General features: G+C 49.7%; 1 protein-coding gene across 1 annotated transcript in view; it reads right to left on the reverse strand.

Moving 5' to 3' along the window:
* LOC136836474 (dTTP/UTP pyrophosphatase) overlaps positions 1-13,481 on the reverse strand; it is a 181,552-nt gene that overhangs the window by 40,362 nt on the left and 127,709 nt on the right. The window lies entirely within an intron of this gene.

The raw sequence follows: 13,481 nt of genomic DNA on the forward strand, positions 1-13,481 counted from the left end.
CTGCACCGCATTGAGCTTGATCCTTGAGAGGGTGTCCGCTACAGGGTTCTTCCTGCTGGGGAGGTACTTGATTGTGCAGATGAACTCCACGATGGCCGTGAGATGCCGTTGCTGCCTGGAAGGCGTGGACCAGCGGCTGGTGGTCCATCCAGATTGTGAAGGGCATACCCTCCAGGAGGAACTTGAAGTGATGTACCGCCCGATACACTGCGCAGAGTTCCCTGTCGAAGGTGCTGTAGCAGGACTCCGCAGGGCTGAACTTTATGCTGAAGAAGGCGATGGGCTGGGGGGCTCCGGCGACGATCTGCTCCAGGATGGCCCCACAGGCGATGTTGCTGGCATCCGTCGTCAGCTGAAGGGGGCCGTTGAGGTCCTGGTGGGCCAAGGCGGTTGTATCGGTGAGGGCGGCCTTCATCAGGGAGAATGCCTGCTGCTGGTCGGGTACCCAAACTAAGGACTTTGGGTGGCCCTTCAGGATCTCTACCAGGGGGGCCATGGTGTGTGCGACCCCAGGGATGAACCTTCTGTAGTAGTTGACTATCCCGAGGAATTTTTGTATGGCCTTGACGGAGGTAGGGGTGGAGAACCTGGTGAAGGCTGCGACCTTTGATGTGAGTGGACGGACGCCCTCCGGGGATATCTCATGGCCCAGGAAGTCAGCTTTTTCTATGCCGAAGGTTCATTTATCGAGCCTGACAATGAGGCCGTTCTCCTGCAGGTGCTGCAGGACCTTTTGGATGTGTCACAGGTGCTCTTTGGGGGATCTGGAAAAAATTAGAATGTCATCTACATAACAGATGCAGAAGTTCAGGTCCCCGAGGATGCTGTCCATCAGCCTCTGGAAGGTTGTCCCAGCGCTCCTCAGGCCGAATGTGAAGAAGGCGAAGATGTAGGACCCAAAGGGCGTGATGATGGCGGTTTTGGGGATGTCCTCTGGAGCAACTGGTACCTGGAAGTAGGATTTTAAAAGGTCTAGTTTAGAGAATATTTTGACCCCGTAAAAGGAGGCCGTGAGATCTTGCATGTTTGGTATAGGGTAGTGATCCCGTTCAGTTGCGAGGTTGAGCCGCCTGTAGTTGCTGCAGGGTCTCTAGGAGCCGTCCAGTTTCTGCACCATGTGGAGGGGAGAGGCCCACAGGCTGGAGGCCTCCCTGCATATGCCCATTCGCTCCGTCTCGGCGAAAGCGTCCTTGGCTTCCTGAAGGCGCTGAGGGGGAAGCCTCTGGAACTTTGCATGCGTTGGGGGCCCTTCGTCTTAATGTGGTGGTAGATTCCATGCTTTACCGGGGCCCCGGATACCTGGCGCAGTTTGGGCTTGAAAACGTCGGGGAACTCCTTCAGCAGCTGGGCGTATTGGTGTGGGGCGATGGAGCAGATGGCAGGCGCGCTGGGGCCCGTCGCCAGGGGGAGGGACTGGCAGGAGTCGGTGTCCAATAGATGCTTGCGACCGACGTCGACTGCCAGCCCAAAGTGGGCGAGGAAATCCGCGCCCAGGAGTGGGGTCCTCACGTCCGCGACAATAAAGTTCCACGTGTACCTCCGGCCGAGGATGGAGATCGACAGGAGCCTGGTGCCGTAGGAGAGGAAGGGGGACCCGTTGGCAGCCGTCAGGAAGGCAGCCGGGTCCGGCGGGCGTTTGTGGTCCTCTCTGGATGGCAGGAACACTGACCGAACGACCCCAGTGTCAACCAACATCATCCTGTTGGAGACGGTGTTGTGGACATAGAAGCCTAATGGTTTTGGGCTCCTGGGTTCCTCTGCTGCCATGGCAGCCTGTTCTGTTGGCTGCCACCTCCCCCGTTTTTTGGATGGGTGAAAGAGCAGGGAGGTTGGCAGTTCTGGGCGTCCTTGCCATACCGCTGGTGGTAGTAGCAAGGCCCCAGTGGATGTTTCTTGTGGTGGTCTGCTGACCACCTCCTGGTGATGGCGCTTATCTCCTCCTCCACGTTATCTTTCGGCTGGAGGGAGCTGATGGGGTGTGCGGGCGTGGATGCCTGCTTCACTGCCCTTGTGGAGTCCGTCAGCCGCTGTGCCATCATGATCAGGTCCTTGAGCGGCATTGTGTAAGGCTCTAGGATCTGGGTTCGGACCTCCGGGAGGAGCTGACGGACGAAGATCTCCCTTGATAGGCTAATCTCCGACTGCCTGCCACTGCTGTCCGTCTCGGGAAGGGTGAGGAGGTCTTGGATCACACCCCAAGGTTCCAGGAGGCTCTGGTCATGCCGAGGGTTGTTGACGAGGTCAAGGGCATGGGCAGCCCTCTCGGAGATGGCAGGGAGCAGGTCTCAATGAGAGGTTTACAGCTGCTGGTAGGTGACGGGGCATGCGGCAGACACCCACAGGACGAGCTTCCTGTAGACCTCCTCCTGCTTGCAACACCCTGTCGGTAAGTGCCGCCAGCCTGAACTGCCCCTTGACCCTGTAGAACCATGATGATGGGTTGCTGTGCTTGAAGAGCGGCAGCTTTATGGCGATGGCGGACTTAGTCTGTTCCGTCAGGACGGGCAGCGCGCGGGGAGTGGGTAGCAGCATGGAGGGGAGCGTGAGCCTTGGCGCAGGTGGGTCGTGTGCGAGGGAGATATCTGAGTCCGCGAAGTTCGCGGTTAACTGTATGTGGGACGGAATGTCTGCATCCATACTCACTATTGCCCTCTTACTTGGAACGGGTTACCCTCGTCCATATGCACTTGGGAGAGCGCGTCGTGTGGGTCCGCTAATGACGCTGGTGATCTGCCAACGAGAGTCAGCACGCCTGAACGCTTTGTTAAAGCACCATTTTGAGGCCATTAGGGGCGTGGGGAAGTTCATGGAGCCAAGACTAGGTCGCCGTATGAGTCCACTAATGGCTCCGGGAACCACTCCGGGGGTCATCACTATAAGAGGTGCAAAATAATGAGCAGGAGAATGAGTACTGCTGGTTTATTCAGAACGCAGGCCTCTTATAAAGCAGCGTGTGGATGTCACACAGAGGAATACAATAGAAATCAGGTGACCCGAGGTCAATTACTCTCGGTATTAATTATAATGGATAAATACAAGTAACATAAAAGGTAAGTTAACAAGAATTGACATAACAACATTCTAACACATGTGCAAAGAAAACAGATACAAATGAATTAGTAGTACATACGAATCTACACAGGAAAAATATGGCTAATTTTGCTTGACCCAATCTCATAGGAGCGTTATCATAGAAAACAGGCGCTTCACCATAGAAAACCCACTCAGCGGGGACTTTACAAAGGCTGTGGTGGGTCAAGAGCGGGTGGGAAGTGGGGGGGTTTTGGCACAATTTGGTGTTGGGGGGAAGGAAGAAACTTACACGACACTAACATGAATGGTTTTATTGAAAAAGCTTTGCACTGGTTATGACAGTAAAGCAAAGAAACCATAAAGGCTTGAGAAAAATGCAGCTGGGCAAATTGTATCTTTTGGGGTACAGATACGCTTTCACTGTGTTTAGTACTGGGTTGGCAGGTTAAATGCATTTCGCCATGTTTTGTAATGGGTTCAGGGAAATGGAATTCCGCTGGTTATCATAAGGAAACAGAGAAACGATGCTGCCGTGCAAAAAGTGTGTGTAGGGAAAGCTTTTTGTTTTTGGGGTACAGATACACTTTCGCTGAGTTTAGTACTGGGCTGGCGAAGTAAATGCATTTCGACGTGTTTAGTACTGGGCTGGCGGGTTAAATGCATTTCGCAGTGTTTAGTATTGGGTTCAGGGAAATGTGTGTAGGGAAGGTTTTTTTTTGGGGGGTACAGATAGGCTACACTTTCGCTGAGTTTAGTACTGGGCTGGCGGGTAAATGCATTTCGCCATGTTTAGCAGTAGGTTCGGGGGGATATAATCTCCCTGCACCGCGTTCATTACTGGTCCAGGGGGGTACCTGTGTTGCAACAGTTGCGGGTATGTGCAACCAAGAACATTGAAACTTACAAGAATAAACTCAAAAGCATATATGTGTTTTTTTCTTTGCTGTGTTAACTTATAGTCTGGGAGGATTGCATGCAGTGTGTTAGATTCATGTGTAGGGATAACAGAGTAACAAGTTATTGCACTTGCTGGGCGAAATATGAACCATTCAAAACAGACGTACCCATGCCCTGTCATCCGCAGGATGCGTATGTGAACCCTGGAAAAAGGACAGCCCCCAAGGAGGGGGGCGTGATAGCAACTTTGAGTGGCAACGTTTAGGGGGTTTTCCTCAGTGGGGGGATGACAGCGCAACATGATTGGTTAGATAAGTGTTTGGGGGGGTTAGGTCCCCAAACTCCGAGTTTCCTCAGTAAGGGAGTGAGGGATGAACCAATGGCTCCCCAATAAATGTTCGGGAGGGTAGTAGTAATGGGAGGGGTTACCTTTGTGTCGGCTCATTTAATGTTCTTGTTTGTTCTCTGTTTATTTAGTGGTTTCTCATGTCTGTGGCGCTGTGAAAAGTAAATTTTGGCCGGTTTCTCATGCCTCGTCGTCTACGCCACCCACAACCCCACTTTCCCTAGGGTCCCCTAAATTGTAGGGTAGAAATGTGCGGGTGAGCTGTTACATAGCCTAATAACACTCTCCCGGGGGTATACCCCACCCAGAACCCCGCATTCCTGTCGGGTCCCCTAGCTTGTTGGTTGGGAGGGAGCAGATCAAGATTCCATTCGCTATTTTCACTTGATTTCATCATAATACGAGCTTTACATATTTATCATTTATCAATGTAAAAATAACAGTAATGTGTTCTTTCATGCCCAGTAATTTTGATTAAAATACTTTCTCTCCAATTTCAATTAAGATCAAGTTTCATCCATATTGCCGATGCACGATAATTTACAGTATAGTCATTAGCAGCTTGAACGCTGTCTTCTCAGCTTCAGCTACAACTTTTAGCCTAAATTTAGCAGTATATTTCCTTGATGATCTTTTATTAATACTGAATAAGGGTATAATGTAAAAATATATCAGTTCTAGTCTACTTAACATCATTTGTGCTATAACCTACGGTAATAAACAATTACCGTACGATGGTTGAAATACCAGGTAAACGGCTGTTGTTATCCAATTCGGTTATAAGCAAAACAACAGTTTCTCGGTCAGTTGTTTATGGCTGTACGCATTTATGCAAGAGTTACTAACAATACTTTTATCATTCTCTTTTACTTTTTTTAACTACAAGATGGGATAAAGAGATGGAGGAAAAGTTGTCTATTGTAATTTGGTTTCTCTCACTGCCTGATTACACTGCTGCCTGTGCCCACGCAAAATTTTAAAATATTTAATAAATAATGTTGTTGTATCGGTATTAATTACTTACCCCATTGCAAAATCAAATTATGGTAAGGTGAATTATCGTAACTTGAGCATTACCTGAGTATTTTAATAGTCTTATCACAAAAAGTGCATTTAGTCATGAAAATGATATGAAAATACAGTAATTAGTCAATATTTCTCTGTGAAAAATACCATGAATGGGAGAATTTTCCGCAAATAATTGGTAGATACGTTCCACAGAGAAATCCGTGAATACGTGAGTCCGTGAATCGTGAGAACACGAATACGGGGGGTTTACTGTATATACATATATTATTTCTGAAGTAGAGCGAATGGGATACTAGATAACATCTGTAGCTTAATGCTTGTATGTAAATTATGGTGGTGTATTAAAATTCACATACAGGCACATTGTAAGAAAAATTATAAAAATTAGAGAGAGAGAGAGAGAGAGATTATGTATGCCTGGGGAAAAAACATGTTTGTAAGCTTTGCCCTGTTAATAAACTGGTTTTCTCCCCTCCTTATAGTGAACTCTCCCATGGGAGGGACCTCCTTATAGTGAATCCTCCCAGTGGCTACAGCTCCCTTAACCAGTTTTCTCACCTCGTTATAGCACCAGTGAGTTATGATGCTTACGGTGCCGTAATCCAGGTTTCTGCAGTATATTCCTAATTACGGCACCCAATCTTTTTATTAATATATTTGAAAAGCGCCGTAAGTACTTAAGTACTGAACGCCGCAGGTCGAGACAGCCATAGGTCAAGACAGCCGTAACCCGGGGACTGCCTCTATGTATGTATATATATATATATATATATATATATATATATATATATATATATATATATATATATATAAATATATTATATGATGTCATATTAATTAGATTATATGATGTCACATTAATTACTGAATATTAGTCCATGGTATGGCCTACATCTATGCTCTATGTACACTGATTCATTGTTATTTATTAATGTTTAGTAAATATTCTGTGCTCGGGAAGTGTAGCACAGGCCTCCTATTGCACATTGTTATGGTACAATGTGGGTTGGTCAAAAGCACTGGTCATTAATACAATTTTTGTTGTTGTTATTGCTGACACTGAACTTCAGTAGGATCCCTAATGCCTACAGATAACTGTACAGGCACTAAATATTGTTATTTGAAGGTTATATGTACTACACTAGATTAGTTAGACAGTAGTATGATGATAAAAGGCCTATACTGAGTAATCATCGATCTCATGGTTCATCTATCCAAAGTCTGACGGATTTGAACAAGGAAAGCATATTTGGCAACATAACTGAATAAATGAACTTATCTCTCTTAGAGCTTTTTTTTTACTGCATAGATCACCAGCATCTGTCATGCAAGATCTCTGATGAATGATTAGCCTCTGATAATCTGATTACTCTTTTTGTCAGTATTTCCTTCTTTTTTTATCATACAGTCGGTTAATTTTCATAAATTTTATTAAAAAAGTTTTGAAAAATTCTTGCAAATACATATAAAAGGTTGGGATCCTGATCTTAGGGTATAGGGTCTGCCATCCACTTGGTGTTATCTTGGAGTTTTGTCATATGTCTGGCAGGACTATGACAAATTTCCTTTCAAGTACAATAATTTCATTTGCCTTTTTATCGTTTCCTTTAACATGTTATTAAAATTCAATTCAGGTAAAAACTTCTTAATATGGCAAACAAAAAATAGCAAAATGAAAACAATAATTTCCTATATTTTGGTAATCATAGAATCAACTTGAAACGAGTATTAAAAAAACTGATCTAAAATTGAAAATATCTTGTACAGTGGGTCTACGCAAACCCAACATGCCCCAGATAGGGTCAAAGACCTAGTTGTCAAAAAGGAACAAGATCCTTATGTCAAGAGTGTCAGTAATCTCTTAAATGTGCCACAAAAACTATGTTTGTTGAGGTTCTGGAGGCAAGGGGCCATCCAGTCCCATCAGATCCTCAACAGTGAGAGGGGGAGCCTCTCCCACTGGTACCAGGGAAAATACCACAAGCCACAGAAGACCAGTCCTAGGAATGACACTCCGAGCCACAGTCAACTGACCAGTACAGTACTACTTCCTATGACTGGTAGCAAAAGAACTAGGGAGGATACATAAGAAAGGGTACATATACTACCTTGTAAAGTCCCCGCTCAACAGGTTTTCTATAGTGAACCTCCCGTTTTCTACGGTGCCTTTCCCACAAGCTTAGGTCACGCAAATAGCCACATTTTTATCTGTGTAAATACGTACCTGTTGTTGATTCATTTGTACCTATTTACGCTGTACATGTGTCAGACCATTATTGTGTCAATTCTTGTACTTTTATCTTTACATGTTATTTGTATTCATCTGTCCTGTTTCACATTGAAAACAATAGACCTTGGGTCACCTGTATCCTATTGTATGCCTTTGTATGACGTCTGCACACCGCTTTATAAGCAGCCTGCTTTCTTAATAAACCAGCAGTACATGTCCTCCTGCTCTCTTTTTTGCACCTCTTACAGTGGTGACCTCCCGGAGTGGTTCCCGGAGCCATTAGCGGACTCATACGGTGACCTAGTCTTGGCTCCATGAACTACACCACGCCCCTAACGGCCTAAACACAGCGCTTTAACAAAGCGTTCGGGCGTACCAACTCTCGCCGGCAGATCACCAGCGTCATTGGTGGACCCACACGGCACGCCCCAAGCGCGCATTGACGCGAGTCTAACCCACTCCAATTAAGAGTGCAGAAGTGAGTATGGATGCAGACATTCCCTCCCATATACAAATAACAGCAAACTTCACGGAATCTGATATCTTCCTCGCGCAAAACCCTCTCGCGCGCTCCTCCACAATGGTACCCGCTCCTCGCACGCTGCCCATCCTGACGGACCAAACAAGGCCCACCCTCTCCATAAAGCTGTCATCTTTCATGCACAGCAACCCGTCATCATGGCTCTACAGGGTCGAGGGGCAGTTCAGGCTGGCGGAACTTGCCAACGAGATCCTGCAGGCAGACGCCGTGATAAACGCCCTCCCGGAAGACGTCTACAGAAAGATCGCCCCGTGGGTGTCTGCTGCAGATCCCGTCACCTACCAAAAGCTGAAGGCCTCGCTCATCAAGACCTGTTCCCTGCCGGTCCCCAAGAATGCTGCCCACGCCCTTGACCTCGTGAACAACCCTCGACACGACCAGAACCTCAGGGAGTCTTGGAGTGTGATCCAGGACCTACTCATCCTGCCCGGGATGGACGGCAGTGGCAGGCAGTCGGAGATAAGCCTGTCAAGGGAGATCTTCCTCCGCCAGCTCCTCCTGGAGGTTCGAACCCAGATCCTCGAGCCTTATACAGTGCCGATCGACGACCTGATCAGGACGGCGCAGCAGATAACAGACTCCGCAAAGGCAGAGAAGCGGGCATCCACACCCGCACACCCCATCAACTCCCTCCAGCTAGGGAAGGCCGTGGAAGAGGAGATATGCACCGTCACCAGGAGGCGGCCAAAATACCACCACAAGAAGCAACCACCGGCACCTTGCTCTACCACCAGCGGTACGGGAAGGACGCCCGGAACTGTCAACCCCCCTGCTCCTTCACCCATCCAAAAAACGGAGGAGGTGGCAGCCAACAGCACAGCTGCCGTGGCAGCAGAGGAACCCAGGAGCCCAAAACCAGTAGGTTTTTACGTCTGCGACACCATCTCTGGCAGGATGATGCTGATTAATACTGGGGCCATACGATCAGTGTTCCCGCCATCCAGAGAGGACTGCAAATGCCCGCCGGACCCGGCTGCCTCCCTGATACCCGCCAATGGGTCCCCCATCCTCTCCTATGGCACCAAGCTCCTGTCGGTCTCCATCCTTGGCCGGAGGTACAGTTGGAACTTCATAGTCGCGGACGTGAGGACCCCACTCCTGGGTGCGGACTTCCTCGCCCAATCCAGCCTGGCAGTCGACGTTGGTCGCAAGCACCTGATGGACACCGACTCCTGCCAGTCCCTCCCTCTGGCGACAGGCCTCAGCACACTCGCCATCTGCTCCATCGCCCGCACCAGTACGCCCAGCTGCTGAAGGAGTTCCCGGACGGCTCCTGGCGACCCTGCAGCGACTACAGGGTGCTCAACCTTGCAATGGAACCAGATAATTACCCCCTTCCTAACATGCAAGATCTCACGGCGTCTTTTCACGGGGCCAAAATATTTTCTAAACTAGATCTGTTGAAGTCCTATTTTCAGGTACCAGTAGCTCCAGAGGACATCCCCAAAACCGCCATCATCACGCCCTTTGGGTCCTACGTCTTCGCTTTCTCCACCTTTGGACTGAGAAACGCGGGGGCAACCTTCCAGAGACTGATGGACAGCATCCTGAGGGACCTAAACTTCTGCGTCTGTTATGTAGATGACATTCTGATCTTTTCCAGATCCCACAAAGAACACCTGTGACACATCCAGAAGGTCCTGCAGTACCTGCAGGAGAAAGGCCTCCTCGTCAGGTTCGATAAATGCACCTTCGGCATCGAAAGAGTTGACTTCCTGGGCCACGAGATATCCCCGGGGGGTGTCTGTCCACTCACATCAAAGGTTGCAGGTGTTACCAGGTTCCCAACCCCTACCTCCATCAAGGCCGTACAAGAATTCATGGGGATGGTCAACTACTACAGGAGGTTCATCCCCGGGGTCGCGCACACCATGGCCCCCCAACAGAGATCCTGAAGGGCCACCCGAAGGCCTTAGTGTAGGGACCCGACCAGCAGCGGGCCTTCTCCCTGACGAAGGCCACCCTCGCTGAGGCAACCGCCTTGGCCCATCAGGACCCCAACGTCCCCCTCTAGCTGACAACGGACGCCAGCAACGTCGCCTGTGGGGCCGTCCTGGAACAGGTCGTCGCCGGAGCCCCTCAGCCTATCACCTTCTTCAACAGGAAGTTCAGCCCCGCAGAGTCCCACTACAGCACCTTTGACAGAGAACTTTGAGCAGTGTATCAGGCGGTGCGTCACTTCAAGTCCCTCCTGGAGGGTATGCCCTTCACAATCTGGATGGACAACCAGCCGCTGGTCCACACCTTCACAAAGCAGGGGGACACATGGTCTTCCAGGCAGCAGTGACATCTCGCGGCCATCACGGAGTTCACTTGCACAATCAAGTACCTCCCTGGCAGGAAGAACCCTGAAGCAGACGCCCTCTCGAGGATCGAGCTCAAAGCGGTGCAGCTCTGGATCGACTATGAGGACCTCTTCCAGGAGCAGACCGCTGACCCAGAGATTCCAGTCTACCGCACCGCCATCACGTCACTCAAGTGGAAGGTTGTGCCCCTCGCCCCTGGGGGGCCATCACTGCTGAGCAACATAAGCACCGGCCACCCCCGCCCGCTAGTACCCGCCTCCCGCCGCTGTCTGGTGTTCGATGTCATCCACTGGCTGTCCCACCCCTCCGGCAGGACGACGGCCAAGCTGTTGGCAGAGAAGTTCGTCTGGCACGGTATGTGGAAGGACGCGGCAGCCTGGGCAAGGCAGTGCATCCGGTGCCAGACCAGCAAAGTAGGGCGCCACACCGAGTTGGGGGTGGGCGAGTTTCCCCAGCCGAGGGGACGGTTCGGACACATCCATGTCGACGTGCTAGGCCCCCTTCCCCCATCAGGCAGGGCCAGGTATCTCCTGATGATCATCAACCGCTCCACCAGGTGGCCCGAGGTGATGCCCATGCAAGAAGCCACCGCCAGTGCGTGAGCCCAGGCCCAACTCTCCAGCTGGATCAGCCGGTTCGGTGTCCCGGACCACATAACCACTGACAGGGGTCCTGCTTTTCTGTCCGAGCTGTGGACCGGCCTGGCACTCCTGCTGGGGACCTCTCACCATAGCACCACTGCCTACAACCACGCGGCCAACGGATTGGTGGAAAGATTCCACAGGTCCCTGAAGGCGTCCCTCGTGGCCCGCTGCACCACCGAAGATTGGAAGTACCAGCCGCCTTGGGTCCTCCTCAACCTGAGGATCGTCCCCAGAGCCAACGGCGACCCATCCGCAGCAGAGAAAGTCTATGGGGAACCCCTCGTAGTCCTGGGCGAACTCATCACGGGAGATTGCCAAAACCTGACAGTCCAGAGGCTCCATGACACGGTCGGAAAGTTCGCCCCCCTGTCAGCGGACATATACCGATAGGGCGTCGCTTTTCATGCCTCCCAGCCTGTCCTCCACCACCCACGTCCTCGTTAGGAACCGCGTCCGCCGCCCTTAACCAGGCCTTCAAAAGGGACCCTTCCACGTGCTGGAGAGGAACCAAAGCATTCGGCTGGCCATCCACGAGAAGGACGACTGGGTGTCTGTAGACTGCCTCAAGCCTGCCTTGTTGGAGGAAGACGTCAACAACCCCACGCAGCGCCCTATGCAGGAACCGTCGCCCCCACAGCCAGCCTAACCCAAAAGAAAGTCACATGGCCGCCCCCGGAAGGAACCGGATCCAGACAGCACCACAGCCAGCCACTCCCGCTTACACCACACCCCCCAGCTAACTTTGCAGAGCCACGGCACTCTCCAACAGCCCAGCAGATACCTAACTTGATCAGACGTTACTTACGTCTTGGGGGGGGGGGAAGTATTGTAAAGTCCCCACACAATGGGTTTTCTATAGTGAACCTCCCGTTTTCTACGGTGCCTTTCCCACAAGCTTAGGTCGCGCATATAGCCACATTTTTATCTATGTAAACACGTATCTGTTACTGATTCATTTGTGCCTGTTTATGTTGTACATGTATCAGAACATTATTGTGTCAATTCTTGTACTTTTATCTTTACATGTTATTTGTATTTATCTGTCCTGTTTCACATTGAGAACAACTGACCTCGGGTCACCTGTATCCTATTGTATGCCTTTGTATGACGTCCGCACGCCACTTTATAAGTGGCCTGTTTTCTTAATAAACCAGCAGTACATGTCCACCTGCTCTCTTTTTTGCACCTCTTACAACCTAATTTATAGACCCAAGGACCAGCAACAAACTATGAGTCAAGGTAGGAGCAGTATGGTCACAGGTGAAAGGGTCATTCCAGCACTGATTTATACCAAAAGGTGACCTCTCATAAGCAAACCCACCAGCTGAGGTCACGATCTGTGGGGTTGGTTTGCTGGCTCAACTAGATGGGTTTCTGGCGAAACACCATTAAAAAAATGGGAGAAGTCCTTGTATCCAAAATGGAGTGGGTTGGGATGGGTTACTGAGTGTGCTCAGTGAGACCTGCGCCAGCCCATCCATTACCTGATCAGTCCCCTATGGGCATCCAAGAGATACTGCCTCTAACAGACTGGGAAAAGTACTCACTCAAGGCCCTAGGGGACTTCTTGTGGTTGGCTTTCTTGAAACATCCTTCTTCCTCCTGTGGAAGGAGGGTGAGGAGGATGAGAATAAAAGGAGGAGAAGGAGGAGGTGGAAGGACAATGCTTGTGCTTCTTCCCCTTCTTAGTTTGAGCTTTGCTCTTCTCAAATGCAGGAAGATAGGTTGAGGCAGGAAGTGTCATTAAAGCTGCAGTTGAAAAAGGATCATGAGCATCTCCAACTGCAGGTACTACTACTACAAAAAGGTCAACCTCCTTAGCATTGAAAGAAGCAGGAGAATCTTTCTCCTTAGTTGAAGCTATGTGGTCAAGAAACATAGAGAGAAAGGACACCTAGGGATGTTCAAAAAAGGCAACACCTCCTTTGGATATTTGATTGAAGATTACTGTATACTTGGAACTTCAAAAGAATCAGTAGGAGTAAATAGGGGCGAGCAGAGCAGACAAGCTGAGGTCCCACTAGGAAAGAGCTCAGCCCAAGTACTTGACTTGTGGTTGGAGGACAGAGTATGGTAGACACCCTTCCTACAATGCCTAAACGCACCCTAGACCAAGGGGGAGTAATGTGCAAAGAAGGTAGTGGAAGGCAGGGGTATTAGGAAAAGACCTGTAAGGGTTCAGTGAAGTCACCAGGGGGGTATTCCTGCCTGAGGAGACTGGCTAATGCTTCCTATACTCTTCTAAACTTCTACCATGGTGAGGGATGAGGGGAACCAACCAGAGCACTCCTTAAAGGGGGAAGAAAAAAAAAAGTATACCTTAGTTTTACCAGACCATTGAGCTGATTAACAGCTCTCCTAGGGCTGGCCTGAAGGATTAGACTTATTTTACGTGGCTAAGAACCAATTGGTTACTTAGAAATGGGACCTACAGCTTATTGTGGAATCCGAACCA

This window comes from Macrobrachium rosenbergii, chromosome 56 (assembly GCF_040412425.1).
Source record: "Macrobrachium rosenbergii isolate ZJJX-2024 chromosome 56, ASM4041242v1, whole genome shotgun sequence".
NCBI classification, from domain to species: Eukaryota; Metazoa; Arthropoda; class Malacostraca; order Decapoda; family Palaemonidae; genus Macrobrachium; species Macrobrachium rosenbergii.